The 26,865-nt window shown below is 37.9% G+C and overlaps 1 protein-coding gene across 3 annotated transcripts in view; it reads left to right on the top strand.

Annotated features, from left to right (window-relative positions):
* nexmifb (neurite extension and migration factor b) overlaps positions 1 to 26,865 on the top strand; it is a 667,809-nt gene that overhangs the window by 504,184 nt on the left and 136,760 nt on the right. For 2 of the 3 annotated variants that reach the window (XM_062045841.1, XM_062045843.1), the window contains exon 2: positions 6,701 to 6,832. The exons of the other annotated variant lie outside the window; for it this stretch is intronic. The gene's annotated coding sequence lies outside the window, so the exon portion shown is untranslated. The remainder of the gene's footprint in view (positions 1 to 6,700; positions 6,833 to 26,865) is intronic. 3 annotated transcript variants of the gene reach the window in all.

Genomic DNA, 26,865 nt, shown 5'->3' with positions numbered 1-26,865 from the left:
ACTTCTCCGAAGCAAAGGTCAATCATTTCCTTATCACAATAAACTAGGATTTCCTTGTCCTATAAACCTGCATACAAAAGACAGTTCCCTGAGAAAATGAACTTGGAAAAATGATCTACAAAAATGTCTGACACCATCACACCTTTCGTGTACTCGAGATATGTCGTCACACGTCACACTTTACTGAAGTCTCAGATTGCTGTTCAGGAAAAGTAACAACGCTGTCGGCTGGCTGTGTGTGTGTTGCACGTTGACCACGCTCATTCGCTGTCTCTAGCTGTCACGTGACTGGGCCAGCTCTATACTCTGCCAGGTATAGGGTGTCCCAGCACATAGTAAGTTAAGTAAGTCATCAAAAACATCTGAAAGTGATGCTTGCACCCCCCACACGCCGTTTTTTTGGTTTATATCGATACTTTTTTCAGAAAAGTCATGCCAAATGAGTAGCGTGTGAGTATCGATATATCGATACCACAGGATCGATACGCACATCCCTAGCGCAGTGTGCTCAAAGTCAAGATGATTGCGTCATTAGGTCTTTATCGGGCGCAATGACATCTCGGTTAGGCTTTGTTAATCGTAGTCTATATAAATTGTGACTTAAAGGCCTACTGAAATGAATTTTTTTTATTTAAACGGGGATAGCAGATCCATTCTATGTGTCATACTTGATCATTTTGCGATATTGCCATATCTTTGCTGAAAGGATTTAGTATAGAACAACGTCGATAAAGTTCGCAACTTTTGGTCTCTGATAAAAAAAAACCTTGCCCCTACCGGAAGTAGCGTGACGTTGTCAGTTGTTCACTCCCTCATATTTTCCTATTGTTTTCAAGAGCTATTCGGACCGTGAAAGTGACGATTACCCCATTAATTTGAGCGAGGATGAAAGATTCGTGGACGAGGAACGTTAGAGTGACGAACTAGAATGCAGTGAAATACTTTTTTTTTCTCGCTCTGACCGTAACTTAGGTACAAGCTGGCTCATTGGATTCCACACTCTCTCCTTTTTCTATTGTGGATCACGGATTTGTATTTTAAACCACCTCGGATACTATATCCTCTTGAAAATGAGAGTCGAGAACGCGAAATGGACATTCACAGTGACTTTTATCTCCACGACAATACATCGGTGAAGCTCTTTAGCTATGGAGCTAACGTGATAGCATCGGGCTTCAATGCAGATAGAAACAAAAGAAATCAACCCCTGACTGGAAGGATAGACAGAATATCGACAATACTATTAAACCATGGACATGTAACTACACGGTTAATAGATCTCAGCCTGGCAAAGCTTAACAATGCTGTTGCTAACGACGCTAAGGCTAACTTAGCAACCGGAGCTCACAGAGCTATGATAAAAACATTAGCGCTCCACCTACGCCAGCCAGCCCTCATCTGCTTTGCTCAGCAACACCCGTGCTCACCTGCGTTCCAGCGATTGACGGCGCGGCGAAGGACTTCACCAGATCATCCGTGCGGTGGGTCTGATAGCATCGGCTAGGCGTCTGCTAGCATCGGCTAGGCGTCTGCTATCCGAGTAAGTGGTCCTTGTGTTGCTACAGCCACCTACAACGTTCTTCTTTGCAGCCTCCATTGTTCATTAAACAAATTGCAAAAGATTCACCAACACAGATGTCCAGAATACTGTGGAATTTTGCGATGAAAACAGAGCTTTTTAGTATTGTATTCAATGGAGAAGGCATACCTCTGTTCCTCGGGCTACGTCACGCGCATACGTCATCCTACGAAGGCTTTTTCAACCGGAAGTGTGGCGGGAATTTTAAAATGTCACTTTATAAGTTAACCCGGCCGTATTGGCATGTGTTGCAATGTTAAGATTTCATCATTGATATATAAACTATCAGACTGCGTGGTCGCTAGTAGTGGCTTTCAGTAGGCCTTTAATTATTATGTAAAGTGGACTGAAATCGCCACAAAATTAACACCACCAAGATTGTTAGTCCAAAAATTGTTTTAAAGATTGAAAGTTGCCATCGATCCCACATCGCGCCCACGGGATCGCCGCCTATGCACCCTTGTGCAAAGATCACACTCCCACGTTGAAATGAGACCGACAAATGTTCCATCCTCTCCGCCATAGGAGGGGAACTCTTGTCCCCCCCCCGCCCCCCCACCCTTATACCGTCGACTTAAACCGGTTTTAAACACGGCGGACATGAGCTGTGTCATGTGTCGGCGTTCCCTTCCTTTTCTTTCCTTTATTCTTCTTCACGTCTGCAGTCTCCGCACGCTGTATAATAAGGCATTCACACCCTCGCTTTTCTGCCTGGCCTCTTTTTTTTTGGCACCACCACTACGCCGTGGAAGCCTGCACAGCCACGCTGTTTGACCTCAGCTACTGTTTACGTGACAGGAGACATTCATACTTTATCCTCCGCGTCTTATTCATCTTTCGCCATCCGGGCGGCAGTTCTTTGGCTCGTAGCGACGAGAATATCTAGGCGAATTGACATGTTGTGATCATCCTGGCGTTGTCATTATCCGCACTGTGCGCGCTGCGGCTGTCTTCTTAGGCTGTGATATCTGCTTGTCCTGGCTGCACTTTATTGAATATTGTTTCGATTTCAGTGGCGGGCCGTGCGTTTCCCACCTAGGCCTTCAGTGATGTCCGACTTCAATGATTACCTCTCAAAATACCGTAATTGATGTCACCACACGACCATTGCTGGAGAAAGTACTATACAGGAACACATTTACGCACTACTTTGTATTGAATCGCATCAACAGTGTACAAATCCCGTTTCCATATGAGTTGGGAAATTGTGTTGGATGTAAATATAAACGGAATACAATGATTTGCAAATCATTTTCAACCCTAATTCAGTTGAATATGCTACAAAGACAACATATTTGATGTTCAAACTGATAAACATTTTTTTTTTGTTGCAAATAATCAGTAACTTTAGAATTTGATGCCAGCAACACGTGACAAAGAAGTTGGGAAAGGTGGCAATAAATACTGATAAAGTCGAGGAATGCTCATCAAACACTTATTTGGAACATCCCACAGGTGAACAGGCAAATTGGGAACAGGTGGGTGCCATGATTGGGTATAAAAGTAGATTCCATGAAATGCTCAGTCATTCACAAACAAGGATGGGGCGAGGGTCACCACTTTGTCAACAAATGCGTGAGCAAATTGTTGAACAGTTTAAGAAAAACCTTTCTCAACCAGCTATTGCAAGGAATTTAGGGATTTCACCATCTACGGTCCGTAATATCATCAAAGGGTTCAGAGAATCTGGAGAAATCACTGCACGTAAGCAGCTAAGCCAGTGACCTTCCATCCCTCAGGCTGTACTGCATCAACAAGCGACATCAGTGTGTAAAGGATATCACCACATGAGCTCAGGAACACTTCAGAAACCCACTGTCAGTAACTACAGTTGGTCGCTACATCTGTAAGTGCAAGTTAAAACTCTCCTATGCAAGGCGAAAACCGTTTATCAACAACACCCAGAAACGCCGTTTTCTGGTGCATTTAAAAATCAATGAACCCGCATCAGCAATTAAAACATATCTTATGTGGTACTTGTCAGGTTCAAACACTGATGACATCTATTAAACAGACAAAGAAGCAAGGAATTAAACAGAGACAGAATTCAATTTAGCTCAATTGAGGAGAAAAGTCTGGGCTGTACTCTTGCACAGTCTTCCACCACGCTCTGACGAAAGATTGCACGCCTCCTTTTTGATTTGGACTTTCCCTGATTACATAGCAACAGCTGTTTCTAAAGGAAGGGGGTCGTAAACAGCCGCTGCTTTTGGTCACAAAACAGTTAAAAGAAAAGGTGCCTGGAGGGGAGTCAGGCCCTGCTTCCTCTCCGCTTTGTAGATCTCGGGTCAAGACAAAATCTTCCTGTGGATTACAATACATCAAAGAAACCGACACCTCCATGTCGTTTCCCATCATACACAGTGGAGTTTTACAAGCCTTTTGATTGGTAAGATCAAGGACAGCTTTTGTCTGCACGCCGGGAACTCATTGAAACACAAAGTTTTGTGATAACTTAGATACAATTATTCTGACAGTACTGTCAGAAATTAAATTGCAAAAAACATATTAAACGTGAAAAAATAAAGAAACAACATATCTGAACTCACAATCTGTAGAAACCGTTCGAGCTTCCGGGGTTGGCCGACATCGTCTCACAATATGTAGTTTCTCTTTAAATATCCTTCTTGGAAATGGCCTCGCAAATATATGTGTTGTCTTTTCTAATCATAAAATATGCAGACGAGGCTTGTTGGCTGAGTTCTTAAAGTTTACTCCAAAAGGTGCTCATCACAAATGTCCCGCTGCTGGGTAAACGGGGCGACTAGTGTGGCATGCTGGGTAATGGAGTTTTAATGTTACCTAGCTCATAACATCAGTATATATCTGCCTTAGGCCAGCTAGATTTATTTTTATATTGGCTTTATTTTAACAAAAATAAAGCCAATAATCAAGCATCGTATAAAAGTAAACATGGTAAATACAATAATTGTGTAATTCCATTACTGTTAACCAATAAACCATATATATATACACTACCGTTCAAAAGTTTGGGGTCGCATTGAAATGTCCTTATTTTTGAAGGAAAAGCACTGTACTTTTCAATGAAGATAACTTTAAACTAGTCTTAACTTTAAAGAAATACACTCTATACATTGCTAATGTGGTAAATGACTATTCCAGCTGCAAATGTCTGCTTTTTGGTGCAATATCTACATAGGTGTATAGAGGCCCATTTCCAGCAACTATCACTCCTGTGTTCTAATGGTACAATGTGTTTGCTCATTGGCTCAGAAGGCTAATTGATGATTAGAAAACCCTTGTGCAATCATGTTCACACATCTGAAAACAGTTTAGCTCGTTACAGAAGCTACAAAACTGACCTTCCTTTGAGCTGATTGAGTTTCTGGAGCATCACATTTGTGGGGTCAATTAAATGCTCAAAATGGCCAGAAAAAGAGAACTTTCATCTGAAACTCGACAGTCTATTCTTGTTTTTAGAAATGAAGGCTATTCCACAAAATTGTTTGGGTGACCCCAAACTTTTGAAAGGTAGTGAATATATATATATATATATATATATATATATATATATATATATATATATATATATATATATATATATATATATATATATATATATATATATATATTCCATTCCTAATTATGCTACCTGTGCTCTTCAGACAACTTAGAATTCTTAATGTCAGACATCAATATTGACGCCTACCACATGCTGGGGGCGAGACAAAATATCAATACAGTATTACAATATATGGCATCATTAGAATAGAATAGAATATAGAATAGAAAGTACTTTATTGATCCCTGGGGGGAATTCAGCACCACAGTTTGCTCACAATAGACAAGAATAATAATAAATAATATAATATATATAACATATTATATATATAATATATAAATAATATAAATATATTCTACACATACTCTACATTTAAGCGAGTAAATTCCACATGTGAAATTTCAACGTCAAAGTAAGAGCAGATCATTGTGACTAGGGATGTCCGATAATGGCTTTTTGCCCATATCCGATATTCCGATATTGTCCAACTCTTTAATTACCGATACCGATATCAACTGATACCGATATCAACCGATATATGCAGTCGTGGAATTAACACATTATTATGCCTAATTTGGACAACCATGTATGGTGAAGATAAGGTACTTTTTAAAGAAAATAATAAAATAAGATAACTAAATTAAAAACATTTTCTTGAATAAAAAAGAAAGTAAAACAATATAAAAACAGTTACATAGAAACTAGTAATTAATGAAAATGAGTAAAATTAACTGTTAAAGGTTAGTACTATTAGTGGACCAGAAGCACGCACAAACATGTGTGCTTACGGACTGTATCCCTTGCAGACTGTATTGATATATATTGATATATAATGTAGGAACCACAATATTGATAACAGAAATAAATGGGGGGAGGGAGGTTTTTTGGGTTGGTGCACTAATTGTAAGTGTATCTTGTGTTTTTTATGTTGATTTAATAAAAAATTAAAAAAAAAAAAAAAAAAAAACCATACAGATAATAAAAAAAACGATACCGATAATTTCCGATATTACATTTTAACGCATTTATCGGACATCCCTAATTGTGACATAAACAAAATGTAGTCGGTACTCATATACAGCAGTGGTCCCCAACCTTTTTTGTAGCTGCGGACCGGTCAACGCTTGAAAATTTGTCCCACAGACCAGGGGGGGTGGGGGGGAGGTGTGAAATAAAAAAAATAAAAAATAAAAAATTCATAAAGAAATACAATCATGTGTGCTTACGGACTGTATCCCTGCAGACTGTATTGATATATATTGATATATAATGTATATATCGTGTTTTTTTATGTTGATTTAATTTTAAAAAATTAAAAAAATATATTTAAAAAAACCCAAAAACATTTATATATTTTTTTTTTTATTTCTTGTGCGGCCCGGTGGTTGGGGACCACTGATATACAGTATATAGTTTTTCTGTGGTTGTAAGCTTTGTTCGGTTTCTTCTACAGTAGACCGACGGTCAGAGTGTGGTTCGCAGTTTTAGCCCTTTAGTTTGCGTTTAACAGGAGGCATTATAAAATGCATCTTTTAAGCTCCCTCGGAGTTCAAAACAACACATTCATTTCTCCCTTCTGCATCTTTTTCTTGTCTCAGACAGCAGCTGCGTTCACCGTGGACTGGGAGCGCCATGCTTTTAGTGGCGGCAGGCTCGTTTGATTGGCCGCACACGGGGAGCCGTGCTGGATTCCACGGCTTTCATCGTGCTTTAAGCAGCGTTTAAGAAAGGTGATTTTTTAATTGTATTTTTACTTTTTATTTTTAATCTGCCTCCTCCCAGTCTTGTCTTCAGAAAAGATGGTATTGGTTTTGGGGATGAGAGTTCACCCAGACTACCTTTACTCTCACGAGGTTGTCTTTCCAGTCCAATCAGGCTGGATTTACAGGCGTTGTCTCGATGACAAAGGCTACATGCAGGTGGAAAATTACTGATAAAACTTTCCCTGAAAGTTGGAAGTGGACATTTTGGAGTATAGCAGCTTATATCTTTTAGAACCTATGTGTAAAAGATCCGCCCCATGAATGAATTATCTATGGCCGGGATGACAAAGTTAAAAGTTACAGTACCACTGATAGTCTCACACACACACACACACACACACACTAGGTGTGGTGAAATTAACCACATACCCTTGTTCCACCCCCTGGGAGGTGAGGGGAGCAGTGAGCAGCAGCGGTGGCCGCGCTCGGGAATCATTTTTGGTGATTTCATCAGGGAGGTAATGGGTCCCATTTTTATAGTCTTTGGTATGACTCGGCCGGGGTTTGAACTCACGACCTACCGATCTCACCACAAGGCCACTGAGCAGTTTTGATATTCTGATATTTGCTTAGTATTAGAACCGGCCCGCAGGCTACAGCAACCTGCTGCTGTTTTGCACACACCGATACTCCATCAGTGATGGCGCTAGGAATTTTCAGAATCCATCCATCCATCTATTTTCTACCGCTTGTCCCTTTTGCGGTCGCGGGGGGTGCTGGAGCCTATCTCAGCTGCATTCGGGCGGAAGGCGGGGTACACCCTGGACAAGTCGCCACCTCATCGCAGGGCCAACACAGATAGACAGACAACATTCACACACTAGGGCCAATTTAGTGTTGCCAATCAACCTATCCCCAGGTGCATGTCTCTGGAGGTGGGAGGAAGCCGGAGTACCCGGAAGGAACCCAATATCTTACTGAGATCATTTAGGATCAAAACCCTTCAAACAAGTAAAACACTAACGTAAAATCTGCTTAGTGAGAAGAATTATCTTATCAGACAGAAAATAAGCAAATATCACCCTTATTTGAGATATTTCATCTTACTTAGATTTCTACGGAGCCCCTAAAGCAGCGTTTCTCAAAGTGTGGGGCGCGCCCCACTGGTGGGGAATAGAGACATGACAGGTGGGGCGCAAGGAACGGGAAGACATTTCACTTAAAATTGTTTTTTTTTAAATTATATTCTTAGATTTTTTTTTTTTACTATGCTTTCATTTTCTATACACACTGTAAATCACTTTGTGATTCTGTCTGTGAAATCCGCTATATAAATAAATGTAAATTACTTATTTTTCCTGTAGGCTTTAAATTTCTAGGTAGGAGCGAAAGTTTGACAAACATAGCAACAGTAACTAATGGGGGCGGGGCTAAGCGGAACAAACTTTTGTGCGGATGGCTAGCAGGCTCAGAGTGGCAGTGTCAAGCCTGCAACCCCGATTTGAAAAGCTGTGCAGTGCAAAACAGGCTCATTGCAGCCACTAATGCTGGAGTACTGTAAAACTCATGTTCACTTGCCCTGTCTTGCCAAATGCATAGCTCCTCCTTTTTTTTTGGAAAGATTGCAAAGTGGCACTTTTATTTTATTTATTATTGAACTTGATGCAAGTTATTTGATTTATTATTGAACTTGATGCAAGTTATAACACTTTTATTTGATTTATTATTGAACTTGATGCAAGTTATAACACCTTTATTTGATTTATTATTCAACTTGATGCAAGTTATAACACTTTTTTTGATTTATTATTGAACTTGATACAAGTTTTTTTTTTTTATTATTGAACTTGATGCAAGTTATACCACAGCTGCACAGTTATTTTATTTATTATTGAACTTGATGTTATTTTATGTTATTGAGTTTGAATGTATACAACTTGATGTTCAATACATTTGAAAATGTTAAGCTTGGCATTAGCGTTCTGTTGGGGCGATGGGGGCAGGTGGGGCTTGAAAACTCCCCCTTGTCCAAAGTGGGGGATGACAAAAAAAGTTTGAGAACCACTGCCCTAAAGGGACATGGGGGAAAAAAATGTTTTTATAATTTATAAAATATATACATTTTTTTATTTTTTATTTTTTTTAGACATGTATCTCGTACGCACGAGAAACTTTTTATAAAGTTATAAAAAAATAAAAATAAAAAAATTTGTTTTTTTTGGGTTTTTTTTAGACATGTATCTCGTGCGCACGAGAAACTTTTTATAAAGTTATAAAAAAAATAAAATAAAAAAATGTGTTTTTTTTGGTTTGTTTTTTAGACATGTATCTCGTGCGCACGAGAAACTTTTTATAAAGTTATAAAAAATAAAAATAAAAACATTTTTTTTTTTTTTTTTAGACATGTATCTCGTGCGCACGAGAAACTTTTTATAAAGTTATAAAAAAATTTTTTTAAAAAGTGTTTTTTTTAGACATGTATCTCATGCGCACGAGAAACTTTTTATAAAGTTATAAAAAAAAATTAAAAAATGTATAATTAAATTTTTTATTTTTATTTTAGACATGTATCTCGTGCGCACGAGAAACTTTTTATAAAGTTATAAAAAAAAATAAAAAAATTTATAATTTTTTTTAAATTTTTTTTTTTAGACATGTATCTCGTGCGCACGAGAAACTTTTTATAAAGTTATAAAAAATTAAAATAAAAACATTTTTTTTTTTTTTTTTTAGACATGTATCTCGTGCGCACGAGAAACTTTTTATAAAGTTATACTTTTTTTTTTTTAAAAGTGTTTTTTTGGGGGGTTTTTTTAGACATGTATCTCGTGCGCACGAGAAACTTTTTATAAAGTTATAAAAAAAAATTAAAAAATGTATAATTTTTTTTTTATTTTTTTTTTAGACATGTATCTCGTGCGCACGAGAAACTTTTTATAAAGTTATAAAAAAAAATTAAAAAATGTATAATTTTTTTTTTATTTTTTTTTTAGACATGTATCTCGTGCGCACGAGAAACTTTTTATAAAGTTATAAAAAAAATAAAATAAAAAAATGTGTTTTTTTTTGTTTGTTTTTTTTAGACATGTATCTCGTGCGCACGAGAAACTTTTTATAAAGTTATAAAAAAAAATTAAAAAATGTATAATTTTTAAAAACATTTTTTTTTAGACATGTATCTCGTGCGCACGACAAACTTTTTATAAAGTTATAAAAAAATAAAATAAAAAAATGTGTTTTTTTTTGTTGTTTTTTTAGACATGTATCTCGTGCGCACGAGAAATTTTTATAAAGTTATAAAAAAAATAAAATAAAAAAATGTGTTTTTTTAGTTTTTTTTTTAGACATGTATCTCGTGCGCACGAGAAACTTTTTATAAAGTTATAAAAAAAAATTAAAAAATGTATAATTTTTTTTTTTTTTTAGACATGTATCTCGTGCGCAGGAGAACGTTTCTCGTGCGCACAAGATACATATCTAAAAAAAAAAAAAAAAAAAGATTTCAGTTTTTGCAGTGCACAAAGTAACAGTAAACCCTCGTTTATCGTTGTTAATTGGTGCTGGGCCTGGCTGTGTTGAATTCATTTCTGCAAATTAATTAAAAATGTAATATTTTCACATCCAGAGAATAAAGGCTAAACTGAAGGCTACAGTTTGTAAACCAGTTGAATGGCCAAAATGATGAAAAAGAGAGGACCTGAAATGGAACCTTGAGAAACAATACTCGTACAGTCGGAAGGGGATTCACACGGCCCATTCGTCACGGTTCACCTGACACATGCAACGTGACAAATTGAGGGCGTGCACTATCCACGTTAGCTGCCAGATGGCGGTAGAGCGTTGAATAACCTAATACCAATGTTGACCATAGCGTCAGCTACTATGTAGAGTGGCGCTTTCCGTCATTTTCAGCAGACTGCATTGCGAAATGAATAGCGCCTCACCTTATTCTCACCTGAGATCCACCCAGGAATGGGGCTGAATAAATCCCTTCCCTACTGTGTTATCAAAGAAGTTGAAAAAATGACTACTGACTGCATCTGATGCAAACAAGCTACACCTTAGTTACCGTATTTTCCAGACCATAGGGCGCACTGCCGATGAGTGGTCTATTTTCGATCTTTTTTAATATATAAAGTGAACCAGATTATAGAGCGCATTAAAGGAGTCATATTATTATTATTTTTTTAAATGTAAAACACTTCCTTGTGGTCTACATAACATGTAATGCTGGTTCTTTGGTCAAAATGTTGCATAGATGATGTTTTACAGATCATCTTCAAGCCGCTTTCTGACAGTCGCTTGATTGATTGATTGATTGAGACTTTTATTAGTAGGTTGCACAGTGAAGTACATATTCCGTACAATTGACCACTAAATGGTAACACCCGAATAAGTTTTTCAACTTGTTTAAGTCGGGGTCCACTTAAATTGATTCATGATACAGATATATACTATCATATATACTATCATCATAATACAGTCATCACACAAGATAATCACATTGAATTATTTACATTATTTACAATCAGGGGTGTGGAGGGGGTGGGGGGGGGTGGGGAGGGGGGATATGGACATAAAGTAGTGGACATAGAGAGAGAGAGAGAGAGAGAGAGAGAGAGAGAGAGAGAGAGAGAGAGAGAGAGAGAGAGAGATCAGAAGACATAAGAAAAAGAAAAAGTATCTGCATTTGATTGTTTACATTTGATTATTAGCAATCCGGGGAGGGTGTTAGTTTAGGGTTGTAGCTGCCTGGAGGTGAACTTTTATTGCGGTTTTGAAGGAGGATAGAGATGCCCTTTCCTTTATACCTGTTGGGAGCGCATTCCACATTGATGTGGCATAGAAAGAGAATGAGTTAAGACCTTTGTTAGTTCGGAATCTGGGTTTAACGTGGTTAGTGGAGCTCCCCCTGGTGTTGTGGTTATGGCGGTCATTTACGTTAAGGAAGTAGTTTGACATGTACTTCGGTATCAGGGATGCGCCGTTTTGTGGGCGGTCTTATTTACGTGGCTCACCTTCGGCAGCGTCTTCTCCCCGTCATCTTTGTTGTAGCAGTGTAGCGTGCAAGGACGGGAGTGGAAGAAGTGTCAAAAGATGGCGCTAACAGTTTTAATGACATTCAGACTTTACTTACATCAATAACGGAGCAGCATCTCCTCATCCGGAAACAACAAGGTCCCGTGAAAAACCGTCCGACCGGAATTCTCTAATAACTAAAGTTCCTTGGGTGAATAATGTAAACTCACTACACCGGTATGTTTTAGCGCTTTCACGGCGAGTTTACTGACAGATATACAGTAAGTAAGAACTTTACACTACTTTATATTAGAAATGGCAACAGTGGAGGATGAATGTCCCATAACAAGAAGATAGAGAAAAAGAAGAAGCTTATCGTCTACGGTGTCAGCACGGACTACAAAGGTGTACTCGCACAATTGTTCAGAATTCATGCAGATCCCAAATACAGATCAGCAGGTACCAAAAGGTAAGAAAAGTGGCTTTTGCATAATATTGCGAAACAAAACGCCAGATATGTCTTACCTTATACACACACCATAATAATACTCGCATGTTTAATGCGCCGACAATCCTTCAAGCGGTGCGGCTTCATAGCTTACCAAAGTCGTACTAAAACATTTTGATAGATTTTTGAGCGCCGTGTGTAATGTTCTATATTTTCAATGGAACATATAAAATGTTGCTGTTGTTTACTTGAGTCATATTGCAGTCTGCACATATCTCTTATGTTTGACTGCCATCTACTGGTTACACTCATCATTACACAATGTACCAAATAAAATTGCTTAGAGGTCGGTAAGCAAAACCAGAATGATTCCGTACATTAGGCGCACCGGGTTATAAGCATACTTGCCAACCCTCCCGATTTTTTTCGGGAGACTCACGAATTTCAGTGCCCCTCCCGAAAATCTCCCGGGGCAACCATTCTCCCGAATTTCTCCCGATTTTCACCCGGACAACAGTATTAAGGGCGGGCCGTGATGGCACTGCCTTTAGCGTCCTCTACAACCTGTCGTCGCGTCCGCTTTTTCAGCATCAAACAGTGTGCCGGCCCAGTCACATGTTGTATACAGCTTTTGCAGACATACGTAAGTGACTGCAAGACATACAGTACTTGGTCAACAGCCATACAGGTCACACTGAGGGTGGCCGTATAAACAACTTTAAAGGCCTACTGAAAGCCACTACTACCGACCACGCAGTCTGATAGTTTATATATCAATGATGAAATCTTAACATTGCAACACATGCCAATACGGCCGGGTTAACTTATAAAGTGCAATTTTAAATTTCCCGCTAAACTTCCGGTTGAAAACGCCTTTGGATGATGACGTATGCGCGTGACGTAGCCAGTGAAACAGAAGTATCGGTACCCCATTGAATCCAATACAAAATAGCTCTGTTTTCATCTCATAATTCCACAGTATTCTGGACATCTGTGTTGGTGAATCTTTTGCAATTTGTTTAATGAACAATGGAGACTGCAAAGAAGAAAGTTGTAGGTGGGATCGGTGTATTAGCGGCGCACTACAGCAACACAACCAGGAAGACAGAGATGGATAGCAGACGCGTTAGCCGCCGAACTCACCTTAACTTCCTCCGTCTCGCCGACCGCATCTGTGAAGTCCTTCGTCGCACCGTTGATCGCTGGAACGAAGGTGAGCACGGGTGTTGATGAGCAGATGAAGGCTGGCTGGCGTAGGTGGATAGCTAATGTTTTTAGCATAGCTCTGTGAGGTACGGTTGCTAAGTTAGCTTCAATGGTGTCGTTAGCAACAGCATTGTTAACCTTCGCCAGGCTGGAAAGCATTAACCGTGTAGTTACATGTCCATGGTTTAATAGTATTGTTGATCTTCTGTCTATCCTTCCAGTCAGGGGTTTATTTATTTTGTTTCTATATGCAGTTAAGCACGATGCTATCACGTTAGCTCCGTAGCTAAAGTGTTTTGTCGATGTATTGTCGTGGAGATAAAAGTCACTGTGAATGTCCATTTCGCGTTCTCGACTCTCATTTTCAAGAGGATATAGTATCCAAGGTGGTTTAAAATACAAATCCGTGATCCACAATAGAAAAAGGAGAGAGTGTGGAATCCAATGAGCCAGCTTGTACCTAAGTTACGGTCAGAGCGAAAAAAGATATGTCTTGCACTGCATTCTAGTCATTCACTCTAACGTTCCTCATCCACGAATCTTTCATCCTCGCTCAAATTAATGGGGTAATCGTCGCTTTCTCGGTCCAAATCGCTCTAGCTGAATTGTAAACAATGGGGAAATGTGAGGAGCTGTTCAATTGACTACGTCACGCTTCTTCCGGTATCAGATACCAAAAGTTGCGATCTTTATCGTCGTTGTTCTCTACTAAATTCTTTCAGCAAAAATATGGCAATATCGCAAAATGATCAAGTATGACACATAGAATGGATCTGCTATCCCCGTTTAAATAAAACAAATTCATTTCAGTAGGCCTTTAACACTGTTACAAATATGCGCCACACTGTGAACCCACACCAAACAAGAATGACAAACACATTTCAGGAGAACATCCGCACCGTAACACAACATAAACACAACAGAACAAATACCCAGAATCCCTTGCAGCCCTAACTCTTCCGGGCTACAATATACACCCCCGCTACCACCAATATATAAATAAAAAAAACTAATAAAAATGTATCACTTTATGAGTGGGGCACCTTTTTGGATCCCAAATATACACTACCGTTCAAAAGTTTGGGGTCACATTGAAATGTCCTTATTTTTGAAGGAAAAGCACTGTACTTTTCAATGAAGATAACGTTAAACTAGTCTTAACTTTAAAGAAATACAGTCTATACATTGCTAATGTGGTAAATCACTATTCTAGCTGCAAATGTCTGGTTTTTGGTGCAATATCTACATAGGTGTATAGAGGCCCATTTCCAGCAACTATCACTCCAGTGTCCTAATGGTACAATGTGTTTGCTCATTGGCTCAGAAGGCTAATTGATGATTAGAAAACCCTTGTGCAATCATGTTCACACATCTGAAAACAGTTCAGCTTGTTACAGAAGCTACAAAACTGACCTTCCTTTGAGCAGATTGAGTTTCTGGAGCATCACATTTGTGGGGTCAATTAAACGCTGAAAATGGCCAGAAAAAGAGAACTTTCATCTGAAACTCGACAGTCTATTCTTGTTCTTAGAAATGAAGGCTATTCCACAAAATTGTTTGGGTGACCCCAAACTTTTGAACGGCAGTGTATTTAGTGGTATTTTATTCATCTTTTCAATGTGATTACTCAAAAATATAAAATAATTAAAATCAATGGTGTCCTGCATTATTGATTACTAAATACTGCTTATTTCAGTTGTACTATAAAAAAACAAAGTTGTTTTTGACAGAAAAGCCATAAAACCTTTTTTTTTTTAAGTTGATATAGAGATTTACTGTAAGCGTTAAATAAAAAATAATAATACATTTTTTTTAACTTATTTTTAACATTTTAATAACTGAGACTAGAGATGTCCGATAATATCGGCCTGCCGATATTATCGGCCGATATATGCGTTAAAATGTAATATTGGAAATTATCGGTATCGTTTTTTTTATTATCGGTATCGGTATCGTTTTTTTTTTTTTTTTTATTAAATCCACATAAAAAACACAAGATACACTTACAATTAGTGCACCAACCCAAAAAACCTCCCTCCCCCATTTACACTCATTCACACAAAAGGGTTGTTTCTTTCTGTTATTAATATTTCCGGTTCCTACATTATATATCAATATCGATTAGAGATGTCCGATAATATCGGACATCTATATATGCGTTAAAATGTAATATCGGAAATTATCGGTATCGTTTTTTTTATTATCGGTATCGTTTTTTTAAAATTTTTTTATTAATTCAACATAAAAAACACAAGATGCACCAACCCAAAAAACCTCCCTCCCCCATTTACACTCATTCACACAAAAGGGTTGTTTCTTTCTGTTATTAATATTCTGGTTCCTACATTATATATCAATATATATCAATACAGTCTGCAAGGGATACAGTCCGTAAGCACACATGATTATGCGTGCTGCTGCTCCACTAATAGTACTAACCTTTAACAGTTAATTTTACTCATTTTCATTCATTACTAGTTTCTATGTAACTGATTTTATATTGTTGTACTTTCTTTTTTATTCAAGATAATGTTTTTAATTTATTTATCTTATTTGACTAATTTTTTTAAAAAGTACCTTATCTTCACCATACCTGGTTGTCCAAATTAGGCATAATAATGTGTTAATTCCACGACTGCATATATCGGTTGATATCGGTATCGGTTGATATCGGTATCGGTAATTAAAGAGTTGGACAATATCGGAATATCGGATATCGGCAAAAAGCCATTATCGGACATCCCTAACTGAGACCCTTTACCCCTTAAGGTAAAATACATTTTAAAAATCCATATATTTTGTTATGGTTTGAAAATGAAAAATATCAAAATGGCCCCCACATGCTTTCATTTTTTCGTTTGCGGCCCTCAGTGGAAAAAGTTTGGACACCCTTGACCTAAGTGGTTTCTCTCACACCATTTTTGTCATTTTCCAGTGGCCGCTACTTCAGTTCCTTGCGCACATGAGTGCTTCCCCTTAGTGACAACCTTCCTCTGCTTGTCTCGGTGGGATTGTTAGCATTCGGCTTTCGCTGTAAATGATCTCCTCCTGCAGTCCTGGCTGCTATGGCGAAGCGTCGCCCGAGAGCAATCTATTGTTCATAAGCTGGCGAACGCCATGTAAGATAACACAAAGTCTCCATAAGTAGATCCATTTACCCCCCTTGCTTTTTCAAGGCGATTATGACAAATGACGGCAGCGCTCGCCTCGCTAAAGTGGATGGTTGAATAAGGACGCCGCTTCTCTCTCTATCGCAGTCTATCAGCATTATTTACCAGTTCTGCCATTTGCTTTGTACGCCACCTCTCCCTGCCAAGTAGGCGACTGGCGCTGGACCAGAGGCGAGTGACAACAGGCTACAGTGAAAAGCGAGGGGAGCTGTGTGAACGAGCCAAGTCTATTCACGCCTGTCGGTCCGCAGCGCTCGATCTGCTCTCGCTGAGCAGAACATAGCTCTTTGTGGGGTTTTTCCACAGAAGGTCAGAAAACCAGCACATTTTTGGGAACCAACGTGGCCTGGATATTAGACTTTATTTCAACATGAGCGTGTATGCCAAGATATCAGAGCTGTTTTGTTCACAATCTTGTTTTTGAAATGACAGTGGTGTGGACCAAGAAAACCAATAGAGTCCTGGCAGGTACAAGACATTGATACAACGTTGATTATACATGCATGTAGGGTTGTACGGTATACCGGTATTAGTATAGTACCGCCATTAGGGATGATGTTCGAAACCGGTTCTCCCGGTTGTTCGATAAGAAAAGAACCGGATCCATGGACTCCAATCCCTTTTTGAGAACCGGATCCCGTTATCGAGGCCACTATAGTAAAGAAAAAGAGTTTGGTTCTTTATTCGAATCCCTAGGAAAGAATCTCGTCCCACAGGAAATGCCCTGTGGCACGTCCCAGGAAATGACGTAGTTCAGTCATCAGGCCGAAAAAAACGCCTCAAGGCATGGCTTCATTTGACAAAAAAATACGACCAGGAAACGGCTATTTGCAATTATTGCCAGGCTTGGCTCTCATGTAAGGGGGGGGAGTACAACAAGCATGTTGAAACATGTTCAGGCTGCACATAACCTGAAAGTTAGAGAAAGGTGTCGTGGAGAAGCAGCGAAGAAGCACGCCCCTCTTCAACCTGCAGCGCCAATTCCAGTGATAGTGCTGGTGAGTAACTTAATGTTAACTGTTGCCGGTTAATTTCCATATCTGCTCACTCGTAGCCTTTAGGCTAAAATAACGTTACCTCGTATGTCAATCCAGGATCCGGTACCGGTCCGTGGATCGCACAAAAAATAATTGTATTTATTTATTTTTATTTTGTTAAATTAAATCAACATAAAAAACACAAGATACACTTACAATTAGTGCACCAACCCAAAAAAAGCTCCCTCACCCATTTACACTCATTCACACTCATTCACACAAAAGGGTTGTTTCTTTCTGTTATTAATATTTCTGGTTCCTACATTATATATCAATATATATCAATACAGTCTGCAGGGATACAGTCCGTAAGCACACATTATTGTATTTTTTTATGACAAAAAAAACCAAAAGAAACCATACCATGGGTAAAAACAGTCAATATTTATTATTATTTTTAAAAAAAATTTAGGGGGGTAACAACAGTCAATATTTATCTTTTATTTTTATTTTTTCTTATAAAATAAAAGTGAGCTTTTGTTGAACCAAATATTGTTTTTTTTTCCATATACAACAACCTATCTGGATTCGATAAGAGAATCGATAAGGAATCGGTTCGATAAGAGGATTCGATAATGGCCTCGAACTCGATAATTTCTTATCACACATCATCCCTAACCGCCATACTAATGAATCCTATTCGGTACTATACCGCCTCTAAAAAGTACCGGCACAATATGTTACTGCATACGTCAGCAGCTAAATTAAGAGCCTTTGTTTGCTTACTTAATACTAAAAGATAAGTTGTTTAGTATGTTCACTCCTTTATTGAAGGACAAACTTGCAATAAGAAACCGTAACCTTTTTTGTTAAAATAAAGCCAATAATGCAATTTTTTGTGGTGCCCTTTATTTAGAAAAATATTGAAAAGTACCGAAAAGTATCTGAATACATTTTGGTATCGGTACCGATACCCAAATATTGGTATGGGGACAACACTAAATACAATAGTTGTCTTTGTAAATTGAGACAAGGTTAGTGCCTAACGTTGGATCCACGTTGTTGATTGGGAAATGTACCAAATTTCAAAGGTCAAATCAACCTGACATTGAATAGACGTCGTCAAAAAGCATGTTGTTTCAACGCTGTATTTGTGTTGTAGAATTTCGGTTGGGAAAATGACCAAATTTCAACGGTCAAAATCAACGTCAGAACCCAGCATTGATTAAACGTTGTCAAAAAGCATGTTGTTTCAACGTTATGTTGGAGTTGCTCGACGTCAGGACCTAATTCAACAAGTTCTCAATGTTGTTTTAAAGTCATGTGCCTGCTGGGGTGGTACCTCATCTTACAAGTTTAATTGGTTCAGGGACAGCACTCGTAATCCAAAACATTCAAATCATAATTCCTCATTGAAATTAATTGAATCACTTCTGGGCCCCCCCAAAAACACCACATTTTTAACATGTAACATGCGTTTGAATATGAAAAGAAATGGTCTGAGCGCCAGTTCTAAGACGAGACTTAAGACTATGGGAGACAGACCCGTCTCTGCTGTGAGCCCTAAACTACGGAATGTTCTGCCCCTTCATGTCAGAATGGCCCCCACTGTTGAATGTTTTGAGTCTCGTCTTAAAACCCACTTTTATTTGTTCGGCTTTTAAATCAGCTTGAGTCGTGTGGTCCTCCGTATCTTTTATTATTTTACTTATTTTAAGGTTTTTGTTATTATTATTGTATTTTTTTTTTAAATTTAATGGATTTTTTTTTTTTAATTCATTATATTTTTTAATGATTGAATTACATTTTATTGTTTTTTTCATGTGCAGCACTCTGGAAACAGTTTGGTTGTTATATAATTGAAGTGTATTTGAATAACACCACAACAGCACAGCACTTCCACAGTATGCGCCAATGGCGGTTACAGCGAGCGACGTTGCATTCACAAACCCTGGGAATTATGAGTGTCAATATTACAAAACTAGTCTTAACTTTAAAGAAATACACTCTATACATTGCTAATGTGGTAAATGACTATTCTAGCTGCAAATGTCTGGTTTTTGGTGCAATATCTACATAGGTGTATAGAGGCCCATTTCCAGAAACTATCACTCCAGTGTTCTAATGGTACAATGTGTTTGCTCATTGGCTCAGAAGGCTAATTGATGATTAGAAAACCCTTGTGCAATCATGTTCACACATCTGAAAACAGTTTAGCTCGTTACAGAAGCTACAAAACGGACCTTCCTTTGAGCAGATTGAGTTTCTGGAGCATCACATTTGTGGGGTCAATTAAACGCTGAAAATGGCCAGAAAAAGAGAACTTTCATCTGAAACGCGACAGTCTATTCTTGTTCTTAGAAATGAAGGCTATTCCACAAAATTGTTTGGGTGACCCCAAACTTTTGAACGGTAGTGTATATATATATATATATATATATATATATATGTATATATATATATATATATATATATATATGTATGAAATACTTGACTTTCAGTGAATTCTAGCTATATATATATATATATATATATATATATATATATATATATATATTTTTTTTTTTAAATATATTTATGTTATTATACATATAAATAAAAGAAATACTTGAAATACCTGAATTTCAGTGTTCCGGAGGCTATCCAGTAGATGGCAGTATTGTCCTGTTTAAGAGTGTCACAACATTGCTGTTTACGGCAGACTAACTGCTTTACGGTAGACGAAAACGTGACTGCTGTTGTTGTGTGTTGTTACCGCGCTGGGAGGACGTTAATGAAACTGCCTAACAATAAACCCACATAAGAAACCAAGAACTCGCCCTCGGTCATTCTGCAGTTATAATGTGATCGGGCAGGCACGCTGTTGATATCATGGGAAAGCGGACGTGAAAACAGACTGTCGCCGCTGTTCCCACTCAAGTCCGCATTGCGCTGGAGGGGGCGTGGCCTCCAGCTCCGGCTGAATTCCGGGAGTTTATCGGGAGAAAATTTCTTCCGGGAGGTTGTCAGGAGAGGCGCTGAATTCCGGGAGTCTCCCGGTAAAACCGGGAGGGTTGGCAAGTATGTCATATAGTAGTGCAGTTGGCACAGTACAGTAAACTGACAGTTAATATTTAAACATTTAACATGTGACATTTCAAACAATTTTGAACAGAAATAGTTCATGCACATTCAGGTCAATTCTTCAAAATTACAAGTAAAAATGTTTTGACCGGGGACCAGGCTGTATTTACGCGCACTGATTCACTGAAAGAGCACGCACTTGGCGCGATGATGTCATGTTATCCATGGAAAAATGCAATTTTAGACCATATGATTTGCCTGAGCGGCTAGGAGACCCCGAGAGTAACAAGCGGTTGCCTTGTTGCCTTTCCATTAAGAACAATAAACTAGTTTTTAGTATAAGTTTGCTGGTTTCAAGAAATGTAATGCCGAGCGCTTATCATTATGTCAAGATAATGGCACTAGCATTTACTTCATTTAAGAATATTTTTCAACATATTGAGCGAAAAGGTCTCATATTTTTTTTTTCTACCAATAAAAGTGCACTTGTTATTAGTGAGAATATACTTATTTTAAGGTATTTTTGGGTTCATTGAAGTTAGCTAATTTTACTTGTTTTGGAAAGTCTTGACAAGCCAAATTTTCTTGTTCTATTGGCAGATCATTTTGCTTAGTTCAAATAAAATACCCCTAATTTTTGTATATTTTTTTTCTTCTTGTTTTTGAACACTGACTTTTTGCAGTGCAGGATGCGAGTGCTGCTCATAAATACACGTCAGTCATTTGCACAGAACCTATGGAAACATCAGCACTGAGGCTTGGAAACGCCGCGTGACACAGATGGTGGGGAAACCTTTGTAATGCTAATATGATATCACAGTGTGTGTGTGTGTGTGTGTGTGTGTGTGTGTGTGTGTGTGTGTGTGTGTGTGTGTGTGTGTGTGCGTGTGTGTGTGCGTGTGTGTGTGTGTGTGTGTGTGTGTGTGTGTGTGTGTGTGTGTGTGTGTGCACTTGTCTCACTATCCTTGTGTGGACATACACTTGATAAACCACCCTTTCTGTGAGGATCTTTTGACTTGTGAGGACATTCGCCTGGTCCTCACAACTACAGAAGTAAAATATTTGTTTTACTTTGTGTGTTTTGCATTCTGAAGTGAGGTTGCAACTCGGGATGTCCGATAAATGCTTTAAAATGTAATATCGGAAATTATCGGTATCGTTTTTTTATTATCGGTATCAATTTATTTTTTTATTTTTTTAAATCAATATAAAAAACACAAGATACACTTACAATTAGTGCACCAACCCAAAAAACCTCCCTCCCCCATTTACACTCAGTCACACAAAAGGGTTGTTTCTTTCTGTTAGTAATATTCTGGTTCCTACATTATATATCAATATATATCAATACAGTCTGCAAGGGATACCGTCCGTAAGCACACATAACCCGTTAACTGCTGCCAATCAAATGGTGAATAAGATACTCTTTAGGGTTCATATGTTTGTAAATCTGACTGTGATGAAGTCAGTGCCTCACCAGCCATGAACCTCACCGCACGTCACTGATTTAATAATAATAATAATAATAATACCTGGGATTTATATAGCGCTTTTATAAGTACCCAAAGTCGCTTTACATGTTAAAAACCCATCATTCATTCACACCTGGTGGTGGTAAGCTACTTTCGTAGCCACAGCTGCCCTGGGGTAGACTGACGGAAGCGTGGCTGCCAATTTGCGCCTACGGCCCCTCCGACCACCACCTATCATTCATTCATCATTCATTCACCGGTGTGAGCGGCACTGGGGGCAAGGGTGAAGTGTCCTGCCCAAGGACACAACGGCATGGTAAGAGGCGGGGAGCGAACCTGCGACCCTCAGGTTTCTGACATGGGCGCTCTACCCACTACGCCATGCCGCCCCGATTTGAGCTCATTAGATTTCCTTTACTTATGTCCTCTGTGTATTTAATTTATATTTGCATGTCTTATGACTAGGGATGTCCGATAATATCGGCCTGCCGATATTATCGGCCGATAAATGCTTTAAAAAATGTAATATCTGAAATTATCGGTATCGGTTTTTTATTATTGGTATCGTTTTTTTTTTGGTTTTTTTTATCAAATCAACATAAAAAACACAAGATACACTTACAATTAGTGCACCAACCCAAATAACCTCCCTCCCCCATTTACACTCATTCACACAAATGGGTTGTTTCTTTCTGTTATTAATATTCTGGTTCCTACGTTATATATCAATATATATCAATACAGTCTGCAAGGGATACAGTCCGTAAGCACACATGATTGTGCGTGCTGCTGGTCCACTAATAATACTAACCTTTAACAGTTCATTTTACTCATTTTCATTAATTACTAGTTTCTATGTAACTGTTTTTATATTGTTTTACTTTCTTTTTTATTCAAGAAAATGTTTTTTATTTATTGATCTTATTTTATAAAAAAATTTAAAAAGTATCTTATCTTCACCATACCTGGTTGTCCAAATTAGGCATAATAATGTGTTAATCCCACGACTGCATATATCGGTTGATATCGGTATCAGTTGATATCGGTATCGGTAATTAAAGAGTTGGACAATATCGGAATATCGGATATCGGCAAAAAGCCATTATCGGACATTCCTAGTTGCAACTCTCTATTCCCATCTAGGGCTAGATATATATTTTTCATCATTCTAGGTATAGTGGAAAGGGGGGCCCTCACAACCTACTAACCAAACGTGGGTCCACACAAAGTAGGCAAGACATTTGTGTGTGTGTGTGTTTGTGTGTGTGTGTTTGTGTGCATGGCTGTGGAGGGATTTTTTCAGTAACGGCAAGCAAAAAGACCTCCCTGGGCTCCCGCTGAAAAGGCTGTGTGGTCGGCGGGTCTTGCGGCTCCGGCCTTGACTCTATTGATCCGGTTCTTCGGTCAGCGCTGCGGACGGTTAATTAACTCCGTCGCCGAGCGTTTGTCACATTACGCGTCCTTAGGAAAAGGGATCTTTCTGGAATTAGAGAAGGGCTACAAGGCAAAGACACTTAAAAAAGACTCGGGATGATGTCAAGCCGATACAATGTCGCTCCCCAGCCCCGCCCCCCCCAACACGGCAGCCAATGGCGGGTTACTTCCTACGCCCCCGACCAATGGCTTCGAGGGGACGTCGACGTCTTTCCCCGAGCTGCGCGGCGGCGTCACATTGTTGTCGATTCGATTTCCAGCCCTTATCCCAGGTATTTGAATCGCAAGGGGGAGCGTTTCATATCCTCGCCCGCGAGAAAGAAGGGGGGGGGGATCTTGTCTATCTGAAAGAGCATGCTGGATTAAGAGGGTTATTTCCCCAGAGGGGGGGTGGGTATGAGAGGGAGTGTCACTCAGACCGCTCTCGCACCGCTGCCAGGGACTCCCCCCCCGTCTCCATTCCTTCCCCACGTAATCCTTTTGCCTTTCCTCATTATTTCACCTCTTTCTTTTAAACACAATAATAATGTGTCGAAAGCTCATCAGCGTTATGAGCCCGCAGATTCATCCGACCCCCCCCAAGCCCTCCTCTAACCCTTAATGGCACCCCCGAGTACATATCCGCTCCCTCACCCCGTCACGCTCCCTTCCTTCTTTTTTCCCTGCCGCTTCAATCATACCCTACAGGGGAATGGAGGATGGCACGCTTTGGAGTATGGTTGTTATTCCAATCACACCTCAGATGGAGTGAGGTTCCAGTAAAGCACAGAATAATTGGCAGGTTCCTGCAGCCACACACAGCCATGCTGATGATAGGCTGTTGATGCCTTTCAAAGGTCATCACGTTAATTGTTACCTTTCCTGTGCGTACTCGTGGTGGCTAAAATAATCCATGTGCCAATTTATAGCCGGACATCAGCTGAAAACCTCCAACCTCAGGATCTTTGACCAGCTTCTTTGGCTGAAGGTCCTTTAAAACAACACAGAGGGTCTCTTGACTAGCGATGTTGCAGTCAGCCCCTTAAGAGGATCTCTGACAAGACAGGTCCTTAAAAGGGAACTCTACTTTTTTTTTTTTTTTTTTTTTCGGGGAATTTTGCCTCTCGTTCACAATCATTGCGATAGACAAGAAAGCAAAATTCTTGACCACACTGCAAAAACTGAAATCTACGGAGCCCCTAAGGGGACATGGGGGTAATTTTTTTCCTTTTTTAAATTTTTTAAATTTTGTTTTAGACATGTATCTCGTGCGCGCGAGAACGTTTTTATAAAGTTATAAAAAAATATAATTATTATTATTATTTTTTTTAAACATGTTTATATAAAAAAATTGTAAAAATTTTAAAATATTTGTAATTAACTATAAATTTTTTTTTTTTTGGACATATATCTCGTGCGCACGAGAAACTTTCTCGTGCGCACAAGATACATGTCTAAAAAAAATTTAAACATTTTAATTATTTTTTTTATTTTTTATAACTTTATAAAAAAGTTTATAGCGCGTACGAGATACATAGATAGATAGATAGATAGATAGATAGATAGTACTTTATTGATTCCTTCAGGAGAGTTCCCTCAGGAAAATTAAAATTCCAGCAGCAGTGTACAGAATTGAGATCGAATTTAAAAAAGTAAATAATGGGGGTATAAATGGAAACAAAATACAAAAATATTACAATAGAATAATACATGTCTAAAAAAATATATAAATATATACATTTTTATTTTTATTTTTTTCGTGCGCACATGTATCTCGTGCGCACTAGATACATGTTTGAAAAAAAAATTAAAAAATGTTATAGTATTTTTTATTTTTTTAGACAGTATCTCGTGCGCACGAGATACATGTCTAGAAAAAAATATATATATATTTTTAAATTTTTACAATTTTTTTATATAACTTTATAAAAAGTTTCTAGTGCGAACGAGATACATGTCTAAAACAAAAAAATAATATTTTTAAATTTTTACAATTTTTTTTATATAACTATAAAAAGTTTCTAGTGCGCACCAGATACATGTCTAAAAATATATATATATATATATATATATACAATTTTATTTTTTTATAGACTTGTCTTGTGCACATGAGAAACTTTCTCTTGCGCACGAGATACATGTCTAAAAAAAAAAATATATATATATATACATTTTTTTATTTTATTTTTTTAATACATTTATAAAAAGTTTCTTGTGCGCACGAGACACATGTCTAAAAAAAAAATTATTATTTTTTTTTTTTTTGGCATATATCTTGTGCGCACGAGAAGCGTTCTCCTGTGCACGAGATACATGTCTAAAAAAAAAATTATAATAATTATAATTTAAAAAATTTTTTTTTATAACTTTATAAAAAGTTTCTCGTGAGCACGAGATACATGTCTAAAAAAATATATATATATATAAATACATTTTTTTTTTATTTTTTTTTTAAACTGTATAAAAAGTTTCTCGTGTGCACGAGATACATGTCTAAAAAAGAAAAAAGAAAAAAGAAAAATTATATATTTTATAAAGTATAAAAAAAAATTGTTCCCCCATGTCCCTTTAGGGGCTCCGTAGAAATCTAAGTAAGATGACATATCTCAAATAAGGGTGATATTTGCTTATTTTCTGTCTGATAAGATAATTCTTCTCACTAAGCATATTTTATGTTAGAGTGTTTTACTTGTTTTAAGGGTTTTGGTCCTAAATGATCTCAGTAAGATATTACAGTTTGTTGCTGAGATTTGATGACCTATATTGAGTAAAACATGCTTGAAACTAGAATATCAACTGTTGCAAAGCTGTGTCATCAACACTCAAGTATAAAAGTACTTTTTTAAAGTAATAATTTCTTACTTCAAGTATGAAAAAAAAATCATGATGTATGCATATCATTATGTCAAGACAATGGCACTAGCACTTACTTAATTTAAGAATATTTTTCAACATATTGAGCAAAAAGGTCTCTTTTTTTATACCGAGAAAAATGCACTTATTAGTGAGAATATACTTCTTTTAAGGTATTTTGGGTTCATTGAGGTTAGCTAATTTTACTTGTTTTGGAAAGTTTCGACAAGCCAAATTGTTTTGTTCTATTGGCAGATAATTTTGCTTAATTCAAACAAAATACCCCTCATTTTTGTATTTTTTTTTCTTTCAACACTGACTTTTTGCAGTGAATGCAAACGACATATTGTAAGGTGGACATGTTGAAAATGATGATATATGGAGAAGGTGTGGTCTTGGATCAAACACACTACTCCTTTTAGGACATGTTGAATGCTTA

The sequence above is a fragment of the Entelurus aequoreus genome, linkage group LG04 (genome assembly GCF_033978785.1).
Source record: "Entelurus aequoreus isolate RoL-2023_Sb linkage group LG04, RoL_Eaeq_v1.1, whole genome shotgun sequence".
NCBI lineage: Eukaryota > Metazoa > Chordata > Actinopteri > Syngnathiformes > Syngnathidae > Entelurus > Entelurus aequoreus.
The sequence above is the reverse complement of the archived record's forward strand: the minus strand, read 5'-3'. Positions and strand labels throughout refer to the sequence as shown.